This window comes from Protopterus annectens, chromosome 4.part0 (genome assembly GCF_019279795.1).
Source record: "Protopterus annectens isolate FY-2018-M chromosome 4.part0, PAN1.0, whole genome shotgun sequence".
Lineage (NCBI taxonomy): Eukaryota > Metazoa > Chordata > Ceratodontiformes > Protopteridae > Protopterus > Protopterus annectens.
The window spans coordinates 557,928,541-557,952,955 of record NC_056733.1 but is presented as its reverse complement, the minus strand read 5'-3'; the positions used below and the strand labels follow the sequence as shown (position 1 = coordinate 557,952,955).

General features: G+C 43.7%; 1 protein-coding gene across 2 annotated transcripts in view; it reads left to right on the top strand.

Annotated features, from left to right (window-relative positions):
- KIAA1671 (KIAA1671 ortholog) overlaps positions 1-24,415 on the top strand; it is a 2,688,721-nt gene that overhangs the window by 479,274 nt on the left and 2,185,032 nt on the right. The window contains exon 2 of one of the 2 annotated variants that reach the window (XM_044068487.1): positions 23,815-23,925. The gene's annotated coding sequence lies outside the window, so the exon portion shown is untranslated. Of the gene's footprint in view, positions 1-23,814; positions 23,930-24,415 lie in introns of both variants that reach the window. The other variant, XM_044068488.1, reaches the window with a different exon arrangement.

Genomic DNA, 24,415 nt, shown 5'->3' with positions numbered 1-24,415 from the left:
ACAGATTATCTGGATTCTGTGGAAGATCCATTTGCTGATGGCATACTTCAGTGTAATCTGCCTGGATTACTGTGTGAACTGGGGCTTGATTAGTCTGAACTGAATTAAGGAACCAGTCAAGAATATACACTTCAGGTCACTTTAAGGTCAAAGTCAAAGTAAACTTTATTGTCATTCAGACTTCACAACAAGTGCAACTGAATGAAATTGCGTTACTCCAGGCTCTAAGTGCAAGCATCTAACATATAAAACAATTCACATTACTACATTTAGACATTCCTACTACGTAATATTTACTGTTTTACATATCAGCAGACATTTACTAAGCTAAAGAGAACAGGTATTTATTGCACAGAATTCTGTTGGCACTAGTCTAAGGAAACACTATGTTTATTGCACAAACATTTCACAGCTGTTATTTATTGCACATGATGCTGTTTTAGCATAAGCAGATATTGCACAAAATAAGATTATACTCTGTTAGATTAATTGCACAGTGTATTTAAGACCTTTAAGGTTATTGCCCGCAAATATGTTTCTCGCTTGTCATATTATCTACTGTCCCTGATGTCAAGCAAGATATAACTTGCTATTGGAGTTCAGTAGCCTGATGGCCAGGGGATAGAAGCTTCTGCTAAATCTGTCCATTTTGCAACATATGCTACGATAACACGTCACAGATGTTAGGTGCAGGAACAGTCCATATGTAGGGTGGGTGCAGTCCATGACTATTTTCATGACTCTAATGAGACTGGTGCAGGTCTTGAATAGATGGTAGAGTGGTCCTGGTAATCCTTTCTGTTGCTTTCACCACTCTTTGGAGGGACTTGTGGTCTGTGGTGGAGCAGTTGCCATAACAAGCTATAAAACTATTTGTCTGGATGCACTCAATTGTTCCCCTGTAGAAGGTCATGAGAACAGGGGCTAGTAGATTTGCTCTTCTCAACCTTCACAGAAAGTGTAAGCCTTGCTGTGCTTTCTTGACAATGGCATTTGTGTTCACAGACCAAGACAAGTCTTTGGAGATGCGTACCCCCAAAAACTTGGTACTTTTTACCATTTCCACTTTTTCTCCATTGATTGTGAGTGGGGAGTGTTTCTTATGATTTCTTCTGAAATTCACGATTACCTCCTTGGTCTTATTCACATTGCGTGCCAGATTGCTGTTACCACACCAAGTTATCAGTTGTCTCCCCTTACCACACCAAGTTATCAGTTGTCTCCCCTTCTCTCTGTAGGCTGTTTCCTCTCATTGCTGATGAGATCCACAACTGTGGTATCGTCTGCAAACTTGATTATATGATTAGAGCTGTACTTGGCAGTGCAGTTGTACATTAGCAGAGTTGCATATTGAATGCGGTTAATGAGTTAAGTTGAATGGGGTTGCAGTTTCAAAGTCAGTAGCTAGTCGGTCATTGAATCTATTTGTCTTAAAAATCACTTTTAGTGTGGCTAGCATTTCTTGTGAGAGTCAGTCTGACATCTGTCTGGCCAGGTCTGGTCTGTTTCCCAGCATCCTATTTTTGCAAGTGTTTTAGTGGTGTATAAAAGTTGAAGTGTGCTGGATGTTTTGCTAATATATTTTGGCATGGCAGTACCACATGGATCAATGAATCTAATGTGTTATTTGTATACCCTAAACTGTTTAGTCACTGCCCACTGTTTTATTATTGGTTGGGCATGTTTTTGGAAGCAGGAAAGTTTGAGTGTAAAATACAGTGAACATTATTTCTAGAACAAATGCACAATCCTGAGAGCACCCCAGCACTATCAGGTTATACCTCATATCATGCGTTCCGGCCCCAAAATCCGGACCGAACCACAAAAGGAGGGGGAGTATCCATATTCATAAAGGATACCCACACCTCCAGGTTAGTGGCAACGCACAAAGCATCGGAGACCATCCAGGTGCAATTAACCATAGGTAAAACTGCCCTACAGTTTGTAACATGCTACAGACCACCTTCTCAAACTCAGGAAACCCACACAGCCTTCCTGAAGACACTGGAGAGTATGAATGTCTCTCCAAACACCATCATATTGGGTGACTTCAGCTACCCAAACATAGACTGGGAACATTACTCAAGCCCCAACACCCTAGCCCAAAGGTTCCTTGAGTTCATAAACTCAAATGCTATGGAACAACTAGTCACCATTCCCACAAGAGGAGAAAATATACTAGACCTGATCATCACAAACATGGGGACAAAATGCTCCACACCAGAAGTATATCCCTCATTGGTGAGATCAGACCATAAATTAATCTCACTGGAGATCCACATCCCGCCCCACCCCAGCAAAAAAGACCACAGTGAAGAACTTCTCAAAAGCAAACTTCACACTTCTTAAGACTGGAGTGGTATCCTTCAAGGCCCCCGAGCCAGTGGAAACCACAACCCACGCTGCTGAAACCATTACAAATGCCTTCTACAAGCACCTCCAGGAATGTATGGATCAAGCAATCCCTAATAAAATCAAGACCCTTTCCACCAAAGGCAGGCGCCCGGTCTGGTGGACCCCAGCCATAAACAAACTCTACAACAAGAGGAGAAAGCTACTACATGACAGAGCAAAATCCCTAAAAGGGAAGGCATCTCTGATCAATACTAGCAAAAAACTACGATCACTCATAAAATCATCCAAGGCCAACTTTGAGAGAAAAATCGCTAATGACACAAAAGACAATCATAAGGTCTTCTTTAGCTATGTCAGAAAACTGGGTGGAAACTCCCAGATATGCTCAGAATTAGTCCAAAATGATAAAAAAAATCACTGAACCCACAGACATTGCCAACATACTGGCAGACAGGTTCAGTGCAAATTTCTCCCCTCCCTCCCCCCCAAAAGGAGAAATATCTATCCCACCAGAGTCTAGCCTCCCAAACATCTCAGATGCCCAGGTGAGAGCTGCTCTCTCTAAAGCAAAAAACACAGCATCAATGGGACCGGACGGTGTCCCCGGCTGTGTGCTACACGAACTCAATGAGGAACTAAACCCACACATAAGGCTGCTGTTTAATCTTAGCCTTACTACAGGATACGTACCCAAAGAATGGCGTACGGCAACTGTGATCCCACTCCACAAAGGCGGTGCTTCTACGGACCCTGGAAATTACCGCCCCATAAGCTTGACGAGCCTTGTCTGCAAAGCTATGGAGAGGATCATAATGGAACTCATAAGTAAAGACATTGGGGACCTACAGACACTGGATCCTACCCAATTTGGCTTTGTCAAGGGCAGATCCTGCCTCTTGAACTTGGTCGACTTTTTCGAAACAGTCACTAAGGCCATTGATGAGGGTAAGGCAGTTCACACAGCCTACCTTGACCTAGCAAAAGCGTTCAACACAATACCCCACTCGGGCATCATAGAAAAGCTCACCAGCTTAGATGTAAACCCATATGTCACAAGATGGGTTGCAAACTGGCTCAAGGACAGAACACACAGGGTTAGAGTTGCTGGTGCCATGTCAGACTCTAAGCCGGTCACGAGCGGTGTCCCACAGGTCTCAGTCCTGGGCCCCCTCTTGTTCGACATTTATTTTTCTGAAGTGCAGGCAAACATAGGGGGATTGTGGCTGACAAAATTTGCAGATGACTGCAAACTGGGCACCATAATTGACACTCCATCAGACACAGACATCCTCCAGAGAGGTCTCATAGAAATGGATAACTGGTGCCAGAGCCATGGCCTTAAGCTAAATGCCAAAAAATGTATAGTCATACCCTTTGGGAAAAACAAGGTAACCCCTAATTACCACATAGGTGGTAATCCATTAAACACGGAAGAAGTTATCAGGGACCTGGGGACCCAAGTTGACAGTAACCTCTCTTTTGACACTCACATTGCCAAAGTGGTTAGGAAGACCTTCTACATTGCCCACCTGATCATGAAGGGATTCACATCCAGATCAGGAGAGGTCATTGTACCCCTGTACTCTTCACTTATCAGACCAATGATTGAGTACAACGCCCCATTGAATGTACCTTACCCGACACCTGCAGCAGTTGGAAAGATCCCAAAAGTTCCTCACCAAAAGGATAAAGGGCTCAAACATATGTCATACGATGCCCGACTGAAGAAACTCCAGCTCTATTCAGTCGCATACCGTCTGCTCAGAGGTGATCTGTGCCTGACATACAAGGCCATGTCCAACCCAGAATTAATGGACATGCTCCACCTCAAAAATCCAAATCCACCAGAGCCACGAGAGCAAGAGACTTAAACCTCAACACGGATATAAATAGGACATGCTGGAGGGACAGATTCATCACCCAGAGACTCCCTACACTATGGAACAGAATCCCAGTCCATGTGAGGCAGAGCCCCTCACTGACTCTGTTCAAGAGAAATCTTGACGAGTGGATGGGAGATCGTAGGTTTACCCTGGGAATCATCTCTGTATCACTGCTGGACAGAGGCACAGCAAACTAATGGGTATAGTATTCTCATCCTAAGGGGTGGTGAAAGCCACACACACTCTGGCTAGGCTTATAAATGCCCTAGGGCAGATAGCCTAGTATGAACCTATGAACTGAAATTATCCTTTGTCATCAATTATGTTGCAGGGATTTCCCCCTACAACATATATATTTCAACTGTGAAGTCATAATGTTAGTAAGGTAACATTAATGTTAGTAAGGTAACATTAATGTGAAAGCTTGTGAGGAAACTGTTACTGTTATTTTTGTTTTATTTGGATCGCTTATCTGTGTACTTTATAAAGAATTTTCAACTGGAAACAGACTGCCTACCCTGCTTGGATTACGTTTGAATACTTAATAATTCTGTACAATATTTCAAATTATATATATTTTTTTTTTTTTTTTTTTTAGTTAGAACGAGTTTAAGTTCGCTACTTCTACTACCATTTTCTGATCTGATTAATATACAGTGATTAACTAGATATATATGGATTGAAAATCTTCCACACACACAAGTTTCTTGCACTGTTTTGTTTAAGGTAACATTAATCTAATGTGTAATATGGCAGCATTCCTTGTCACTGCCCAGCTGCTCTTTACCCTAGGCAGGAAGATTTGCAGCTGATGCAGGCTTCCTTTTGCCCCTGCTATTAGCTGCAGAGTAATGTTCAGATCTTGCACTTAACATTAACATAACCAGCTGACAGAATTCACTGAGTATATTAGACAATGACCCCAAGCCATCAGTAATCAAATAGTCAGCTATGTGTAAGTAACCTGTCTAATGTGACCTTTGTCAGTTGATGACTTCTGTTTCCATAAATCGTCTTCTGCGTAGCATTTTCTGTGAACTGTTCTGGTCCCTTTGTTTCCCTCTCCATGAGGGTTTGCAAGTAGCTCAAAACTTCAGTGGAAAGTGTCATACCAAGAAGGAACACCACTCAATTTAAAAGAACATAAAATGTGATCTGCTGGCAACCCTTCATGTATCCAATGCTTACTGTATGTCATACTTGCTGCATTTTTACCGCAGTCATTTAAATGCGTCTTCCTCCACTTTATATCCAGTAGAGATACTGATGCAGCATTAAAACTTGAATTCTTAAGCCTATTGAGTCACTTCTAGATACTTGCAAGTTCCAGAGCAGTACCACTACAGATTTTAACAAGCTGTTTTCTCAGTACCACTACAGGTTTAATGAGCTGTTTTCTCAGAACTGTTACATATTCAGTGCAGATGATGTAACAGGAATAGCGAAGACGTTCACATTATTTAACCAAGATTTCCTAACTATTTAGGTTGTTGTTACTTATAGCCATAAATGTTCAGAAGTATAATCTGATTTTATTTTCATATGTTGTTGCTGCGTTGGTGCAGCGGTAGTGTTGTTACCTCACAGCACGAGGTTCTCTCATTCGATTCTCGGCTAGAGTGCGGGGAGTGCCTTCTGTGTGGAGTCTGCATGTCCTCCCCGCGGTTGGATGGGCGTTCGAAATACATGCGTAAATGGGCGTGCCTTTGTTGAAGGTTGGACGTTGAGCTGGCACCTCGACGTTCATGAAAAATCTACTGCCAGTCATTAGCGGACCGGAGTTCTGCTGTGGTGACCCCTAACCGGGAAAAGCCGAAAGACAAACAACAATATGTTGTTGCTGCCACACTACCCCCCCCCCAAAAAAAAAAAAAAAAAAAAAAAAACAGTTCCCTGTGGTCTAATGGGGAGCGGGTGGTTTTATTAACATCTTGTTAGCCAAGGATAGTTCATTCAGAACTGACTGAACAGTGCTTCAGGGAAACCTTTTTAAATTTTCTGCATATTGTGTCTTTTATATACTTCCACCAGTTGGTTAGGCTGATTTATAGATAACTAGGTGGGTGCAAACTGCAATAGCCTCCTAGAGTGAAGGTTGCGGATTTTTTTTTGCTCCCCATATAAAATTGGGTTTAAAATTTAATCAGAATGACTGATCACCTGTAAAATGGTATAGTCTAATACAAGTGTGTGTGTGTGTGTGTGTGTGTGTGTTTGTTAAATATGCACATAAAAGAAAATAAATGTGTGTATACATCTAGCTATTGATGTATATGTACATACGAACCGATACTGCATGGAGTACTGCAATTTCTTTATGAATTTTGAGAAAAGCAAACTTAGTAATCACCTTTTCAATCTCAGAAAAGTGTTTAACAAGCTTTTGTTAAACACATCTCATTACTGTTAAACTCTATTATCATGCTAGAGCATAGTAGTAGAGAGAGCAACCAACACAGAATATGTTGTGGAAAGTACTAAGAACTTTAAAATATTAACACTTCATTCTGTCTTTCTCTGTTTTGGCCAGATGTAGTGTAATCTTTTAAAGCTCGTTGCCAGTACTACTCTCTGTGGGGCAGCAGTAAGTATGTTACAGCTTTCAAAGCTGTAAAACAGCATTTTTGTACTTTTTTCATTGGCTTACTTTCATGTACAATATTAAAGTTCCATGCACTAAGAATTATGATGAGATTTCTTTGATCATAACTCCCAGATGTTATGTGATCCTATCTCGCCTACATTCTGTACTGATGGGGCTCGGAGCCGATCCCTCGGCTCTGACTCGGCACGCTATGCTATAGAGCGAGGCCTCTTATTGGCTGAGCTATTTCTTATCCCAGGATGCACCACCACTAATTCCCCAGATCTCGTTTGCCGCTTACAAGCTAAGACGTGGTCTCAACTTGGCTGGGCTAAGTACTACTTTATTTAGGCTTTTCCAGTCAGGAATTTGCTTGTTTTGAACCCAAAAGCTGTTTTAACAGCTATTGTTGTGATACGAGTGCGTATTAGATTTTTTGTTGAGGAATTTGTGTTTTTCGTCAAGGGAAGGTTTCCCGTTTTAGTTAGAGGGGCCTTCCCCTTTTGCTATTTGCTATTCTAGCGTTTGTTTTGTGGGTCAAGTACCTGTTTAAGTTAGAGGGTCTTGACCCTCCCTTTCTCTGTTTTTGTTAACTGTATTGTTGTATTTTAAAAAAAAAAAAAAAAAAACTTTATATTTCTTTGAACTTTAAACTGCTAGTTTTTGGTGTATTTTCTATCTTTAGACATGTCCAAAGAGCATAGACCCTCCGGGTTTAAAAAGTGCGCGAGGTGTGGTTATAAGATGTCCATAACGGACGACCACTCCTCGTGCTTTTATTGCTTAGGCGCCAAGCACCTACAAGAGTCATGTAGCGTGTGTCACGCCTTTTCATCAAGAGTCCTCCAGGAGAGGAAGAACAAATTAATCCTAAAAGGTTTGATAAAGCCATCCTTCGAGGAGGCTTTATCTTCATCTTCCTCTCCTTCAAAAAAGAAAAAAGTGTCGGCTCCGACCAGTCTGTCGGAACCGACTGCCAAAAAACCTAGGCAGGCTTCTCCATCGGCTCCACGGACTTCGGAGCCGAGGGCGGAACGGTCTGCCTCGATGCCTCCAGTCTCGACCCCTCTGGTTTCGGAGCCGAGGACTGGGGCATGGAGAGGCGGGTCACCTTCATCGGCTCCACTGATATTGGAGCCGATGAAGGTTGCCAGCTCAGACTCTTCCCCTTCGGCGCCGAAGTCCTCATCGGCACCGAGGGAAATTGCCTTGAGATCTCCCTCGGAACCGATAATTATAGAATCCATTCGGAGCCGGTCCCCTAGTCCTATGGAGCCGATGGAGAAATCAGTTTGGACCCGATCGGTATCGTCCAGATCCTCCAAGATGTCTGATTTGGACATCGACAGGGTGCTCCTAAGACTCTTCCAGTCTCCGGTGTTCCAAAAGTTAGTTTCGGCTCCAGCCCATTCGGCTTCGGAGCCGATGGTCCACCTAGCTACTATGGTTCCTCCTCCAACAGCCTCGGCACCGTTGGAGCCGGTGCTGGTGGAACCGGTGGAGGTTTTAGGGTCGGGCCCGACCCTTACTCTAACTCCGGCTCTTGAGTCGGAGTTCGCACTGGACTTCTTCCGTCGGCCCGGGGATGCTTGGGACTGATGTTTTCGGTCCCAAGTCTTCCTCTCGGTCGTCGGCTCGGAGTGCCATCTACCGTCGTGGCCACGGAGGTGGGACCCTCCCAGGATTCTGGTGGTCCCGCCTTCAGGGCTATGAGGAGGCGTTAGCCAAATCATCTTTGGCTACCTCCACGGTCTCCCAGCTCCTTCCCTGCATACCGAGACTGGGTCTTTGGCAGTCCCCCTGTCCTTAGACAGCGGAGCCCCGGGGCCTGAGGTTACCCCCACTGGGGTTTCCCCCCCTCCTGGAGGTCCTTCTGAAGCTTCTTCGGAAGAACCCCCCAGGAAAAGATCGTGCAAGAGGAAGCACGTTGACTCCCCTGATGAGTCTCTTACATCAGACACTGATCTCGATGATGCAGAGGGGTCCCCTAAGTCATCCTCGGATGATGTCTCCTTTGCAGACATCCTGGAAGCCCTTAAACAACGAGGCGGCTGGCAGTCCAAACCCTCTTCTGTTGATGAGTCGGTGTTCCTTAAGGCCTTTGGGGCTCAGCCCTCCGCCTCCTGGGTGTCTCCGCCCTTCGACGAGCTCTTGGATTTGATCTGTCGAAGGGCGTGGGAACACCCAGACTCTGTGGAACCGGTGCCTGCTCGTCCTAATAAGTTCCTCTCTGCACCCCCTGAAAAAGAGTTCCTAACTAAAGGTGTGGCTGTAGATGCTTTGGTGGTGGCATCTGCTACCCAGCAAGATGTAGCAGAGGTTTCGACATCCGTCCATCCTCCTAATAAGGAGTCTAGGAGCATGGATCGGTACGGAAAGTGCACCCTAAGTTCAGCGGCCTTTACTTTAAGGTCCTTGAACTACCTTACGCACTTTATCAGATTTCAGAGGGATCTGATTAAAGAACTTTCCGATACCCTCTCGGGTAACCTGCCTGAGGAGCTGGCCCAGACGGTTGGCTCTCAGCTGGCTACACTGTCGTCCATTTCAAACTCGTCCATGAGGCTCATTTCGTATGCGGCTGAAGGGGCGAGTAGAGCGGCGGGTACAGGCATTGCTCTACGGAGACAAGCCTGGCTCCGCCTGTGTCATTTCTCAGAGGCCTTTAAGTCTTCCTTTGCCGATGCCCCCTTTGATGGGTCTTCCCTGTTTGGACCCAAGGTAAAGGACACACTGACCCGCTGTGAACAGGAGGGTAAGACTCTGACTGCCGTAGGGGCACGATTTTCCACTCCCTTTCGGCCTTATCCCAAGGCTAAAAGAGGAGGGAAAATGTGGTTCCGTAGATCTCAGAAGCCTTACCCCTCACAGCAGGATGATCCCCCTTCCAGAGGCAGGGGAGGGGGAAATTCTTCCGGAAGACACCGTCCCAGAGGCGGCAGAGGCCCTCGCAACACTGGAGACCGCGAATCCTTTCGTGGCTCTTCAGCCTTTCACAGTCCCTGAGGGATTGCCCGACTGTGCAGCTCCGGAGCCAGTCGGGGGTCGTTTTTCGAGGCACCTAAAAGCCTGGGAAAGTATCTCTCAGGACCGATGGGTGCTTCGAATTATCACCGGAGGTTACAATATCCCTTTCTCTCACTCTCCACCTCAGTCCAAAAAAATCCCGGACCCGCCACCCAGTCAACGGGAAACTGCAGCCTCAAGTTTCAAAGCTGCTGCAAAAAGGAGTCATCCAACTGGTCCCCGCAGACCAGATCGGATTAGGGACTTACTCAAGATTCTTTTTGGTGCCAAAAAAGACCGGGGACTTGAGACCCATTTTGGATCTCAGCATTCTGAACCGTTCAGTCAAAAAGTCCAAGTTCCGAATGGTCACCCTACAAACCATTCTCCCATTGCTGGAGAAAGGTGTTTGGATTTGCTCCATAGATCTCAAGGACGCTTATTACCATATCATGGTACATCAAGCGTCCAGGAGACATCTGCGCTTCAGCATAGGAGGCAGTCATTTTCAGTTCCGCGCGCTGCCCTTTGGTCTCACCACATCCTCCAGGGTGTTCACCAAATGTTTGGCGGTCGTGACTGCTCACCTGAGAAGTCTAGGATTCCAGGTGTTTCCGTATCTAGACGACTGGCTCCTAACTGCCACCTCCAAGCATCTACTATTGCGGAGCCTACAAGCCACTATATCACTGGGCAATTCCCTTGGAATCACCTTCAATTGGCCAAAGTCTGTGTTGCTGCCATCTCAACGCATAAGATTCATAGGGGTAGAGATAGACTCAAACCGAATGCGGGTCTATCTACCTACAGACAGAATACAAACCATACAGGCTCAAGTTCGAGCCTTACTTCCCAGATCCAAAGCCCCAGCCAGAATGGTCCTGCAGCTATTGGGATCCATGTCCGCCACAGTTCTTCTAGTCCCCCTGGCAAGGTTGCACATGAGAATTCTCCAGTGGCTTCTTTCAGCTCAGTGGTCCTTTCAAGAACTCCCTCTCAGTCACCTCATATGGATCACAGAAACCTGCAAACGGGACCTTCGCTGGTGGCTAGTGCCCTCCAATTTGGATCAGGGACGACCCTTTGTTCCTTCTCCTCCTGCGGCCACTTTGACCACGGACGCCTCCCAGATGGGGTGGGGGGGGCATTCCTTGGGCAGGTCAGTCCAAGGCAAATGGCACCCAGAAGAGACCCTACTTCATATCAATATCCTAGAAATGAGGGCGGTGCTTCTGTCCCTTCAAGCCCTTCACGATTACCTCCCTCAGGGCGTAATTGCCGTTCACTCAGACAACATGTCAGTTGTCTGGTACCTGAACAAACAGGGAGGGACCAGATCCTATCCTCTTTGCAGAGAGGCCATGAGAGTCTGGGAATGGGCAGTGTCGACCAAACGCTTTCTAGTGGCTACTCATATTCCGGGCAAGTCCAATGTGATAGCCGACAGACTGAGCAGAAACATCCTCTCTCCTCACGAATGGTCTCTGAACATGACAGTTGCAAATCAGATATTCAGCAAATGGGGAGTTCCGTGTTGCGACCTCTTCGCGACTCCACTGAATGCGAAGTGCAAAAAATTCTTCTCCCTAACCCCGGCTCCGGGGAAGAGCCCCATGGACGCACTAGCCCGTCCTTGGTCCATCGGCTTGCTTTATGCCTTCCCCCCAGTTCCTCTCCTTCCCAGGGTGATCCAAAAGGCATCTCTCTTGGGGAGCAAAATGATCTTAGTTGCTCCTTACTGGCCTCGTCAAGTATGGTTTCCCTATCTTCGGAAATATGCTCTGGAAGGTCCATGGTTCCTGGATCAGATCCCAGACCTTTTGGTTCATCAGTCGGGACTATTCCACCAGTCCCTACACACCTTAAAATTGACGGCTTGGCTCCTCCTCTTCCGACTATAGTCAGGAGTCATACATTGGATCCAGAAGTTGTACACATCTTATCTTCGGCCCACAAGTCTGCTACAAAGAAATTGTATTCTAGCAAATGGAAAAGATTTGCTATTTGGGCTCAACTCCGGGGCCTGGATCCCATCACTATTCCCGTATCAGAAGTACTAAAATTTTTAACTTCTCTTTTCAGTCAAGGCTCTTCAGTCTCTACCATCAAGGTTCAATTGGCAGCGATTTCCAATTTTAACGAATCTATAAACCCACCTTTAATGAGCAACAGATTGTGTAAGACCTTCTTGAAAGGTGCTGCGCTTTTAAGACCTCCGATTTCTCATCCTGCTCCTCCATGGGATCTCGATGTGGTGTTACGCGCCTTAACTTCCTTCTCCTTCGAACCGGCAGCTACATGTGATCTAAAATTTCTATCGTGGAAGACTGCTTTTCTGGTGGCGATTACTTCTGCCAGAAGAGTTTCAGAGCTTCAAGCTTTGTCTGTAAAACCTCCGTACTTGATTTTTCACAAAGACAGAGTATCTCTCAGGCCAAATCCTTCCTTTGTCCCTAAAGTTTGTTCCAGTTTCTGCCTACAACAATCATTAGAACTTCCAGTCTTCTTTCCGAAATATTCTAACAAAGCGGAATTCATATTCCACACATTAGATGTCCACAGGCAGTTGCGTTTTTATTTAGATAGGACCAAACAAACAAGGAAAACAGATCAGTTGTTTGTATCCTTTGCAGACAATAAATTGGGCAAAGCTGTCACAAAGGTCACTATTGCCAAATGGATCAGGGACTGTATTACTCAAGCTTATTCTTATTCTAACAAAGAGCTTACCACCTCTGTCAAAGCTCATTCTACAAGGGCTATGGCTACTTCGATAGCATTTCATTCTAAGCTTGCCATTAGTGACATTTGTGCTGCGGCTACATGGTCTTCCCCGCACACTTTCATTTCCCACTACAAATTGGATGTGGCATCTAGAGGACGAGCTTCATTTGGTTCCACAGTGCTCAGGAGTGTTTTCCAATGAGCCACCCAGGATTTAGGTGCTAGGGACGCTGTCCCATCAGTACAGAATGTAGGCGAGATAGGATCACATAACATCTTTTAGTTATGTACTTACCATAACTTTAGATGTTTGGGATCCATCTCGCCTACATTCCCAATAACCCACCCTCCTTCCCCCTTCCTTGGAGATCAGAGTGTATCAGAAGGTCTGAATTCTGTTGTTTCATCTTGAAACATCTAACAATGTTATATAAACAAGTTGTGCATGTGTGCATGAATGTGGACAAACAAGATCTGGGGAGTTAGTGGTGGTGCATCCTGGGATAAGAAATAGCTCAGCCAGTAAGAGGCCTCGCTCTATAGCATAGCGTGCCGAGTCCGAGCCGAGGGATCGGCTCCGAGCCCCATCAGTACATAATGTAGGCGAGATGGATCCCAAACATCTAAAGTTATGGTAAGTACATAACTAAAAGTTATGTGTTCTCAACACAGACAACACCATTCTCCTTTCAAGTTTAGCTGTCAAAGTGAATTTCTCAATGTCCTTGTCTGGAACACAACAAAGATGGTTATGATCAGAGACCTAATCATAAGTGTGTAAATGCACTTGCAAATATGTGTTTTGTGATGCATGTGTAAATATTGTGTATGTATATATATATATATATATATATATATATATATATATATATATATATATATATATATGTGTATGTATATTGAATTTGTAACTAAAGGTGTGTACACAAACTTGTTAGTAACTAAAGATGTTCTTCATCTCACATTGCTGCAGTCCTTACTTATGGGTAGTCCGCTGTCCTCGGTCGGCCCGAATACCAAAGTATTAGGCTGACGTCGGTCATGGGCGCCTAGATCTGACATCAGAGCGTCAGGGTATAAAGGCGCATGACCGACGTCGTATCCTCAGTCTTTTTTGCCGCATGGTCCGATGCAGAAGCAGCATTGCAAGTGCCGTTCGGCGTTCTGAAATTTTTCGTTTTCGGAGTTTCAGACCGATACCAAGTTGGGCTAAGTACCCCGTTGGGGAATATTTTTGTTTTTTCTTGCCTCAGTTACTTACTTGTCAGAAAAAGTGAATAATTGTATTTCTTGTGGGAAACAGATACCGCATAGGGATTACCACTCGCTTTGTATTCCTTGTTTGGGACGGAGCACGTAGTCGGGTGTCGGTTTTGTGCTAGGTTTAATAAGCGCACTATAAAACGGAGGTTAGATTGCACTAGGTTAGTCTTTGGCAAGAGGTGTAATTATAATATGCCGTCGGATGTTCCGGCCTGCTTCTACTAAGAAGCGCAAAGACAAATCTTTAAAGCCTAGGCAGGATTATTCGTCCGTTTCGGACGCCGGACCTTTAGAAGCTACAGCTGAACAGGTGGATCCGGCTGAAGTTTCTGTTGAGTCCCAGGGGGAACTTTGATTTTACAGGATGTGGCCTCTCAGGAGGCAGGTCAGGCTGAAGGGGCCTCTCAGGTTACTATTCTCCCTTCTATGCCTAGGGTGGTTAGGCCTTCTGCTACTGTTTCTAAGGCTCCTTCTAAAGGCAGGTCTGTCTTGCCTTCCTCTGGTGTCAGTTCTGGTTCTTCAGGGTCTGTGCCTAAAAAGCACATGCCTAAAATGGCAGAGGATTTGATTACTTTAATTAGAGGTTCTATGCCCCCTCCTGATAAGAGGCCCAGGATGGAGCCAGAGTTGGAAAGTTTGAAGCAGGCCTCAGATGATACAGAGTCTTCTGCTGAAGACATTCAAGATTTCCCTCCTTATTCTGATTCTGATGCAGAGGATTCCACTCCTTCTGCTTCTCCTCCAGAGGATTTTTCATTTTCAGAAACTCTGCATTCCATGAGGGAGCATTTTAAGTGGGAGGGACAGGATTACTCTGATTCCCGGAAGAGACTTAGGAGTTCTTGTTTTTACCACAGCATAGACCCTTAGCTATACCTCCGGTTTTGGATGTTGTTTCAGATGTTTTCTCGGAAGCTTCCCTTAATCCAGATTCTGTGCCTCCTGCCCCAGTTAAACCGGACAGGTATTACAGGGTGCCTGAGGCTCATAAATATCTGTTTAAGAGTCCTAGGGCGGACCCAGAAACTATTAGTCAGGGGCCTAAGGGTGTTAGAGCCTCTGTTGTTAAGAATCCGGTTCCTCTGGATAAGGAAGCTAGAGCTTTGGATAGATGGGGTAAGAAGGTGTATACCTCTTCTACTTTAGCAATGAGAGCTTTGAACTGCCAGTTTCATATGTTGAACTATCAGAATTTCCTCCTTTCTCAGCTAAGATCTAAAGTGGATGCTTTGGCAGAGGGCATAGAGTGTAAAGAATTGCAGGATTTAGTGCATGTTTCTGAACAGGTGGGTAAGCACTCTTTGCAATGTGGTTTTGATGCTTTACAGGCTTCTTCTAGGGTGGCGGCCACTGGTTCAGTTATTCGTAGGCACGCCTGGCTTAAGGATCAGAATTTGTCTGAGCATGTTAAGTCTAGAATTCTGGATGCCCCTTTGCAGTCTGAAGTTTTGTTTGGTCCTCCTGTGGAGTCATTCTTAAAGAAAATGGAAGACAAGGCTAAGTCTATGCAGACTGTTAAAGATTTTTTGCAGGTACAACCTCCAAAGTTTAGTAGAAATTGGCCTACTAAGGGGTGTCGTACCCTTCTTCTGATTCTCAGTCTAGGGGTAGATCTAGGCGTGGTAGGGGCAGAGCTCAGAGTACCTTCAGGCCGAGACAATGGAGTTCGCCTGCTCAGTCTGCTGGTGAGGGCAGGGGCCAGTCCTTTCGTAAACAGGCCCAATGACCTGCATTTTCAGCTGCCAGATTCTTCTTGCCTGGCAGCTCCTTTGGGAGGAAAGTTGGCTCTTTTCAAGCAAAATTGGCATTTAGTCACCCAGGACAAATGGGTATTGGACATTATAAACCGAGGTTACAAGTTCTATTTCCATACCATGCCTCCTTTCAAAGGCATGCCAGACATCCCTCCTCGGCAAAGGATAGAGGCTCACAGACAAATTTCTTTACTTCTTCAAATAGGAGCTATACAGCCAGTTCCTCTGTCAGAAGTGGGCCTAGGATTTTATTCTCGCCTGTTTCTAGTTCCAAAGAAAGGGAACACGTGGATACCAATTTTGGATTTATCTATCCTCAACACTTACCTGGACATTCCAAAGTTCAAGATGCTGACTTTACAACAACTATTACCTCTGTTGGGAAAAGATCACTGGATGGTTACTCTGGATCTCAAAGAGGCTTACCTTCATGTTCCTATCAGGCCCAGTTGCAGGAGGTACCTGCGTTTTGGGCTGGAAATTTACATTATCAGTTCTCTGCATTGCCCTTTGGCTTATCTACTGCGCCCAGAGTGTTCACAAAGGTTCTGGCTCCAGTGATAGCTTTTTCAGACTCAGAGGAATACAGATTTATCCTTATTTGGACGACTGCCTGATTATTGCACAAGAAAGGGACGAACTTCTTCATCATCTACAGTATGTGATGGCAGTGTTAAGATGCCTAGGGTATTCTGTGAACGAAACAAAGTCCAGTCTAGTACCCTCTCAGGACATGTGCTTTCTGGGTGTGAGACTGAACACAGCTTCCCAGATGGCCTTTTGACCCCGGACAAACAAAGAAGCCTTTCTCTTTATTTCCATCAAATGTCTCTATGGTCCAGGCTGACTGCAAGGACAGTCCTTCAAGCCTTGGGGTTCATGGCATCTTGTATTCTGGTACTTCCCAATGCCAAATTGCATATGAGGAAGCTTCAATGGTATCTCAAAATGTATGGACACAGCACTGCCAAGATCTAGACACTGTCATTCAGATAATACCTTGCATTCAGAAGGAGTTTTTGTGGTGGGCTCAGGAATGTCACCTAAACAAGGGACTCTCTGTGACCCGGCCAGAGGCGAGTCAGATTCTAACGACAGATGCCTCGGACAAGGCTTGGGAGCACACCTCAATGGAAAATGGGTGCAAGCACGTGGCCTGTCAAACTCCAGCATTTGCATATCAACTTGAAGGAAATGTTAGCAGTCCAGTTTGCATTGATGGCTTTCAAAGATTTACTTCACCCAGGGCAGGTGTTGATTCAAACAGACAACACTACTGTCATGTGGTACATCAACAAGCAGGGGGGAACCCATTCTTACCCTCTTTGCAGGCAAGCGATGATTCTGTGGGAAACTGCTCTCAATCTACACCTCAATCTTCAGGCAAGGTTTCTACCAGGAGCACAGAACTCCTTAGCAGATGTATTGAGCAGACAAATAGTGGATCCTCACGAATGGAAATTGGATCCTCTTGTATTTCAACAGTTGACAGTGTTATGGGGAACTCCGGACATAGATCTGTTCGCTTCTCCACTAAATTACCAGTTGCCAAAGTTTTGCACAAAAACGTTTCATCACACAGCTTGGAAGGTGGACGCTCTATCATTCAGTTGGAACAATCTGCATGTATATGCCTTTCCACCTCTGCCTCTTCTTCCCAAGGTACTTTTGAAGGCCAGACAAAACAAGCCAACCATGATTTTGATAGCACCGGATTGGCCTCGACAACACTGGTACCCACTACTGAGGAGTTTAGTACGAGAACCTCCATGGCCTCTGCCTTTGATTCCGCACCTTTTGTCACAAGAGGACAGTCACTTCCTCAATGTCAAGATTCAGTCTCTGCATCTAACAACCTGGCATATTCTGTTTTAGACTCTGGAGGGTCTCAGCTTCCACAACAAGTTTTGAATGTTATTTTGGAGGCCAGGAGGCCTAGTACCAGGAAAGTTTACGCTGATAAATGGAGGAGATTTTTATTTGGAGCAAAGGAAAGGACTTTGATGTCTCCAAACCTGATTTAAGTGTTGCTCTTCAATATCTTACTGAGTTATTGGACAAGGGTTTGTCTTTCTCCTCAATAAAGGTCCATGCTGCAGCCATTTCTGCTCACTATGATTGTGACTCTCCTTTATTCTCTCATCCTTGGTTTAAGCAATTTCTTAGAGGGCAAAGAATATAAGACCCCACGTAGAGCTCCTACTCCTGCTTGGGATCTCAATTTTGTGTTGGAAAAACTTACTCTACAACCTTTTGAGCCTGCAGCTACTGCCGAGTTAAAGTATTTGTCATGGAAAACTGCTTTTTGTTGGCCATTACCTCTGCAAGAAGGGTTTCTGAATTACAGGCCCTCATGGCAGTGGAGCCTTTCCTGATTTTTCATAAGGATAGGGTATCTTTGCGTACTAATCCTTCCTTTATGCCTAAAGTGGTTTCTAGTGTGGCCTTAAATCAAACTATTCATTTGCCTACTTTTTATGCAAACCCCCAAAATAAAGGGGAGAAAATTTTGCATACTTTGGATATTCACAGGCAGTTGCGTTATTATTTGAGCAGAACCAAGGAGTTCAGACAGTCTCAGCAATTGTTTGTTTCTTTTGCTTTGGGTTCACAGGGTAAACCTGTTTCAAAACAAACTATTTCTAAATGGATTGGGTTTTGTATTTCTTTCTGTTATTCCCATCATGGTAAGGAGATTCCTGCTGGAATCAGGCCTCATTCCACTAGGGCTACTGCTACTTCTACGGCCTTTCTAAGGGGGTAGCTACAAAAGACATTTTGGAGGCAGCTACTTGGAGTTCAGTGCATACCTTTTCTAAACATTACCACCTTCCTCTTTATTCTAAGTCTAGGGCTGGATTTGCCACTGCAATTTTACAGGGCATTTTAGCGGCCCCTAATGCTTTATGATTTTTACCATCCTCCCTTTCCCGTTGCTTTGGGATTCTACCCATAAGTAAGGACTGCAGCAATGTGAGATGAAGAACATAGTACAGTTTTGTACCTACCATAAATGTAGATGTTCGAAGATCCACATTGCTGCAGTCCAATTTACCCTCCCTCCTTCCCCACTGCAGTTTGACTTGGTGCTATGCTTTAGGTGATGGTTGTTGTTGGGCATGTTTTTGGGAGGTATTCTGTTTTTGGCTGTGGCCTTTCTGATTTGGCCTTCTGATATCTGGGGCAAGAAAAGACTGAGGATATGACGTCGGTCATGCGCCTTTATACCCTGACACTCTGATGTCAGATCTAGGCGCCCATGACCGACATCAGCCTAATACTTTGGTATTCGGGCCGACCGAGGACAGCGGACTACCCATAAGTAAGGACTGCAGCAATGTGGATCTTCGAACATCTACATTTATGGTAGGTACAAAACTGTACTGTGTGGTGCACTCTTTAATGTTCATGTGCTGTAAATCTTTAATTAGAAAGCTGATAATGGTGGATTGTACACACCTTTGAACACAGTAATTATCTTGCGTGGTCATCTTCTAATCATTCAATATATGCAACTTGTTTCCCAATATGCAACTCATCTATGTTTTGTAGGCTGCTTAAAAGAATGCTGTTTTATCCTCTTTACTGCTTTTTCAGGGATCTTAAGTTCAAATCACTAAATGTTTGTTTTGTTGTGTAAGAATGATTTCCAATGAGTACATCTCCAAAATGGTTTGACATATTTTCATGAAATGATCTGAGAATGTTTCTAGGACAGTCACCTATAAAGGTGCCTTGATATTTTCTCCTAGTTTCAAAGTTACAGAAGCAGCCGCAGGCTGCAGCTTGATGTTTTAATTTAAAAAGCATGTCATTTTTATGCAACAACTTTTAAATAAAGCAATTGTCACATCTGTATAGAAATATTTAGTGTTATCAGGTTTGCAGTCAGAACAATGCAATATATTTGTTTTTGATAACTTTTAATATCTTTTCTGAAGAGAATTGCTAGCTACACTTTTTTTAACTGATTATTTTGTAAAAGTTTCAGTTTGTCCAATTCAGATGGCTATTCTGAAATTAAACTAACTTTGTAAGCAAATCACAATATGTCTGTATCGCTTCCAAATTCTTGTATAACATGATCAGGGTGTTATGTCTGGACTGCCAGCCTTGAATGGCACATTACAGGATCCAGTAGCTCTAAGGGACAGTCTTAATTTTATGCAGTTTTTATGAAAAACTAAAAGAAGGATGTTTTCTGATCACATTTATTAAAATCAAGAAAAATATCACCTTTTCAGAAAAATGTATATTATTTTAGATATAGTTCACACACATACCCACATTCCCCAAAACACCCTCTTTTGACAGTCAGCTTTTTGACATCGATCAAGTGAAGACATTCTGCTTGTTTCACAGTATCCAGTACCCTGTTAATGATCGTTTAACTCTGAGTAAATGATGGTAGTGTATTTACTTTAATACCCACTAAATAAAGTAAAGAAATGATCTTTGACAAGGTGTACCTCAGCTGTTTTGAGTATGGGTCAAAATTCTGCTTAAATTAAATTTCTGATTGTTTATAAACTTCTGTTCCTCACCCTCCAGTAAATTTTTAACTATAGTCAACAGGGCTGTAAGGCAGCTGCTTTCACACACAAATGTGTCTCACCTGCTGAGGAAGCACTTGACTAGGTGCACCTCCAATATTTGACTGTGACGAACTGAAAGAAATTCTGTTCACTGTACTGTATTCAAGTTGTCATACACATGTGCACGCACACATACATGCACGGACCCTCACTCGAGATCATTTAACTTTGATCATGTGATTTGACAGCATCTAAATTGATTTTACAGAACAAGCTTCCACCATTTCTGAATAAGCAGTTAAATATGTTCTCTCTTCAGTCTCACATACCTCTGATACCCCTCTAGATTTCATGGGAATGCTAGATCTAATAGATGCCTGTCATCACATCCATTTTGCATAGCATTTCATATATTTAAAATTTGTTGCATATGGTTTATATTATCAGTTCTCACTCTATTTATTTTTTTAACCCTTTAAACTTTACACTGCACCAAGAGTATTCACAAAATACCTAGCTTCAGTCATGGTTACTGCAAACACAAGTTTGGATGATTGTCTCGTCTTTCCAAACTCTTTTTTACCTTTTAAGGGTCTTAGCAATTGTTCAGGAACTTCCATTCAGTCTGGGGTTTCAAATTAAACTGTCAGAAGTCTTATGTCATCCCTTCTCATCAAAATGATTAATTTTCCAGGATTTTGTTTGATTCTGTCTTGGAAAGAGGCTTTCTTCCTCCAGACAAAGTACACGTTTTAAAAGTTCTTCCACAGTTACTCCAGTCAACGGAGGTTTCTCTGGATCCTGTGACACATAGCATTAATAATTTTTATGCTTCTCCTGGTCAGACTACACATGAGGAAAATACACTGCTGTGCAAGATCAGTCTGGACTCTGCATCTACATCCTTTTTCCTTTTAGATCCCAGTTATGTGATTTGTAAAGAGGGAGGCTGGATGATGGGTGGACCAGACTGCTTCCAGTCCAGGTCTTCCATTCTCCTTTCTGATCCCTCTCCAGTAAGAGACCAGAGACTTTTCAAATTTGGCTTGGTGAGCAGTTTCCAAAGGGGCAAAAGTTCTGTGAGATCTTGTGGACAGACAGAAACATATTAAGTATCATAGATATGTTTCCAGATAATGTTTAGAAAGGCCTTGAATCATCTTTGGTCCCCAGGACCTTTACAGGTGTACACAGACAACACCACAGTGATGATGTACAAAACAAAGGGGGTACCAGATCTTAACTTCTTTGCAGACTGGTTATGATGGCCTGGGAGGTAGCAATTGAGCTCATTTTAATTTTTCAGGCTCCTCACATTCTGTCAATGCAACTCTTGGTTGCAGATAAGCACATGAGGCAGAAAAGACCACCATGAATCGAAAGTTCATCTTGAGGGCTATTAAGAATTGATCCGACTGCAGGAAATACCTCAAGTATCTCTGTTTGCCTGTTGTCAGAATAGACCACTAAAAAAAAATTCTGCTGCAGGACTCAGTAGTGGAAGACAGATGCTTTCTCATTCCTATGGAGGAGAATGTTTTTCTACCCTTTCCACTGATATGAAGGGCTCTTCTAAAGATCCAGAGGGACTCTCCAAAATGGTAGTGGCTACTATAATGTTGCCAAGGCAATAGTGGTTTTCCCTTTTCAGTTTAGCCAAGATCAGTTATGACATGATTCCTCACAGACTAGAGTTACTCGCACAAGATTGGGTTACTCTAGAAACTCTACAACTGTATGTTTGAATTTTGATACCTTTTAGGGACCTTTTTTTCTTAGGATGTGCAAGTATGAAAGGAGGAGAGAAAACCTGCTGCTAGAAGATCATGTATGTGAAAGTGGAAAAAATGTTCTAGTTGCTGGCAGTCAAAGGACCAGGATTCTATTCAGGCCCAGTTGCTTCTGGTTCTTCATTGTTTATGTAAGTTACTATCCAATGACATTTTGTTAAGGTACATTTGTCAGCCATTAATTCTTATCTGCTCCTGAATCACCCTTTCTAATAATGCTCAAGTTAAACAGTTTTTGAAAGGGCTGTTACATATTTGTCCATCTAGGAAGCAGGTGGTTCCTCCTTGGGATCTGAACTTTGAGCTTGTGAAGCTTAGTTTTTCTCTGTATGATTCAGCTCAGGAGGTTGAACTGAGGTTCTTATCTTGGAAGACTGTTTTACTCATTGCTGTGACATCAGCTCTTCTTCTTTCGCCTTTTCCCGGTTAGGGGTCGCCACAGTGGCTCACCTTGTCCGCTCATGATTGGCAGTGGAGTTTTACGGTGTCAAGTTGCCAGCCTCGGCACCCAACCTTCCACAGAAGGCACACACATGCACGCACTCACTACTAGGGCCAATTTAGAGTGTCCATTCCACCTACAGCATGTCTTTGGGATGTGGGAGGAAACTGGAGCACTCAGAGGAAACCCATGTGACCACAGGGAGGACATGCAGACTCTGCACAGAAGGCACCCCAGCCAAGGATGGAACCGGAGAACCTCTTATGGTGAGTCAATCCTACTTTTTTTTCCACAGGGAAAGGATTTCATTTTAGAACAAGTCCTGTCTTTATACCTAAACTGGTCTCAGAGTTTACTTCAAGCCAGACTTCTAATCTCCCAGTTTTCTTTCCCTTGCCCAAGAACAAGGGAAAAACTGGATCCCTCACACACTAGATGTCCATATGCAGCTCAAATACTGCCTAGACAAATAACTAGTATATGCTGGAATTGTATCCAGAAAGCGCCAAGTGACAAAATAAGTCCACAATTTTAATGAAAGATTGAGCTGTTTTATTCAACAACAACTTCATCAGAACCTAGGTGTAGCAATTAGAAACTGCATTTTAAATACATTTAGAGCCATGGCATAAACAGAAACACCCAATAAGAAAGAGCCTCTCAATTAAATACAGCATGCATAATTAGTTAATTAACCTGCAATACATTGCCAACCCTGTCAAAAAGGGCATTGCAACCACATGGTTTCCATACCACAGGGCCAGACCCCTTGGATAAGCTTAAATCAATAAGTGCAGTTGGCGTGTTCAAAAGGGCATGTTTGGCATTATTTACTAGGCATCCAGGTAAACTGTCTGGCCTGTGGAAGATGATGTGTTAATTTTATATGTCACAGTTCAAACCTACTTCATAATAATATTCTGGATGGAGTATTTGATTTAGAGATTTGTGGAATTTCAGTGGCTCTTTCTGAGATGAAGTTAGCTCTAAATCTGCCTCCAGTTAAGTTAGCTACATCTTTATGGTCAGTTTAGTTAATGCCATTTTGGAATAGTTCAGAACATTGGTCGGTTTTATTTCTCCATCTTTTAAGATACAAAAGAAGGATTTGTAGTTATCATCAGCTTCTGATGCAAGTTTTAATTCATGTTTAGCTTTTGACCTTTCTTATGGTCATTTGTGTTTCCTTGCTGGCATTTTTGATCGTCTTTAATATGGCTGGCAGTTTGATTTGCTGTAATACAATTTTGCTTGTCTCTTGTTAAAGAGCTTATTTGTGCTAATGGACCACCAAGGTTGTCCACCATTTTATGTAAAAAAAAAAAATTAATAAAAACAATTACTGTTTTTCTATTTTGCATACTCGCATCTTATTCATCAGGGTCCATCTACATGAAGTCATCACTTTTGCCATTTATTTGTTAAATGCAGACAGTGCTGAGCATTTTTTAAACTGTTTGCTTTTCATGCTGTTTCAGGTTCTAATCATCTGCTGCAGCCTGAGAGAGTGGGAAATGGTTAATTGCAGTGTTGTCTGGCAGTCCAACTAGCCCCAGTAAAGTACTGTTGCTACCTCCAAGAAACAGCAGGTGGGTATGTATTAAAGTTCAACCACTTTATTCTGTATGGGGGACTACACAACTAAATGCTGATTTGTTGCCACTGTGGTGGTGTATAAGGAAGATACCCTGTAAACAACCCAATTGATCAGGGTCTTTTTAGCAGCAGGGAGGATAGGCATGCACATCCTAAGGGGAAACTGAGGCATGTGCACAGCACACAAAGCAGTTGGAACTTTCTGGCAGAGACCAGGAAACCCTCTGTGATATTCTACAGCTGAGGGGCAAGGCAGCGTGCTGATGCTTCCTATAGAAGTGGGGTGTAGAGTGGACCACTCTTCCCATCACAAAGACCCCGTGGAAGTTGTCAAGGTATCATCCCTAAAAGGAGGGGAGCAATCTGTACTAGACTTAAAAAAAAAATTCTGGATGTTAGCCAACGTGGTCCCCCTGGCTCCCCCCCCCCCAAGATACCTTTAAGATCCTTGCTGACCCTGGCTCAAAAATTGGTATTAGTTCA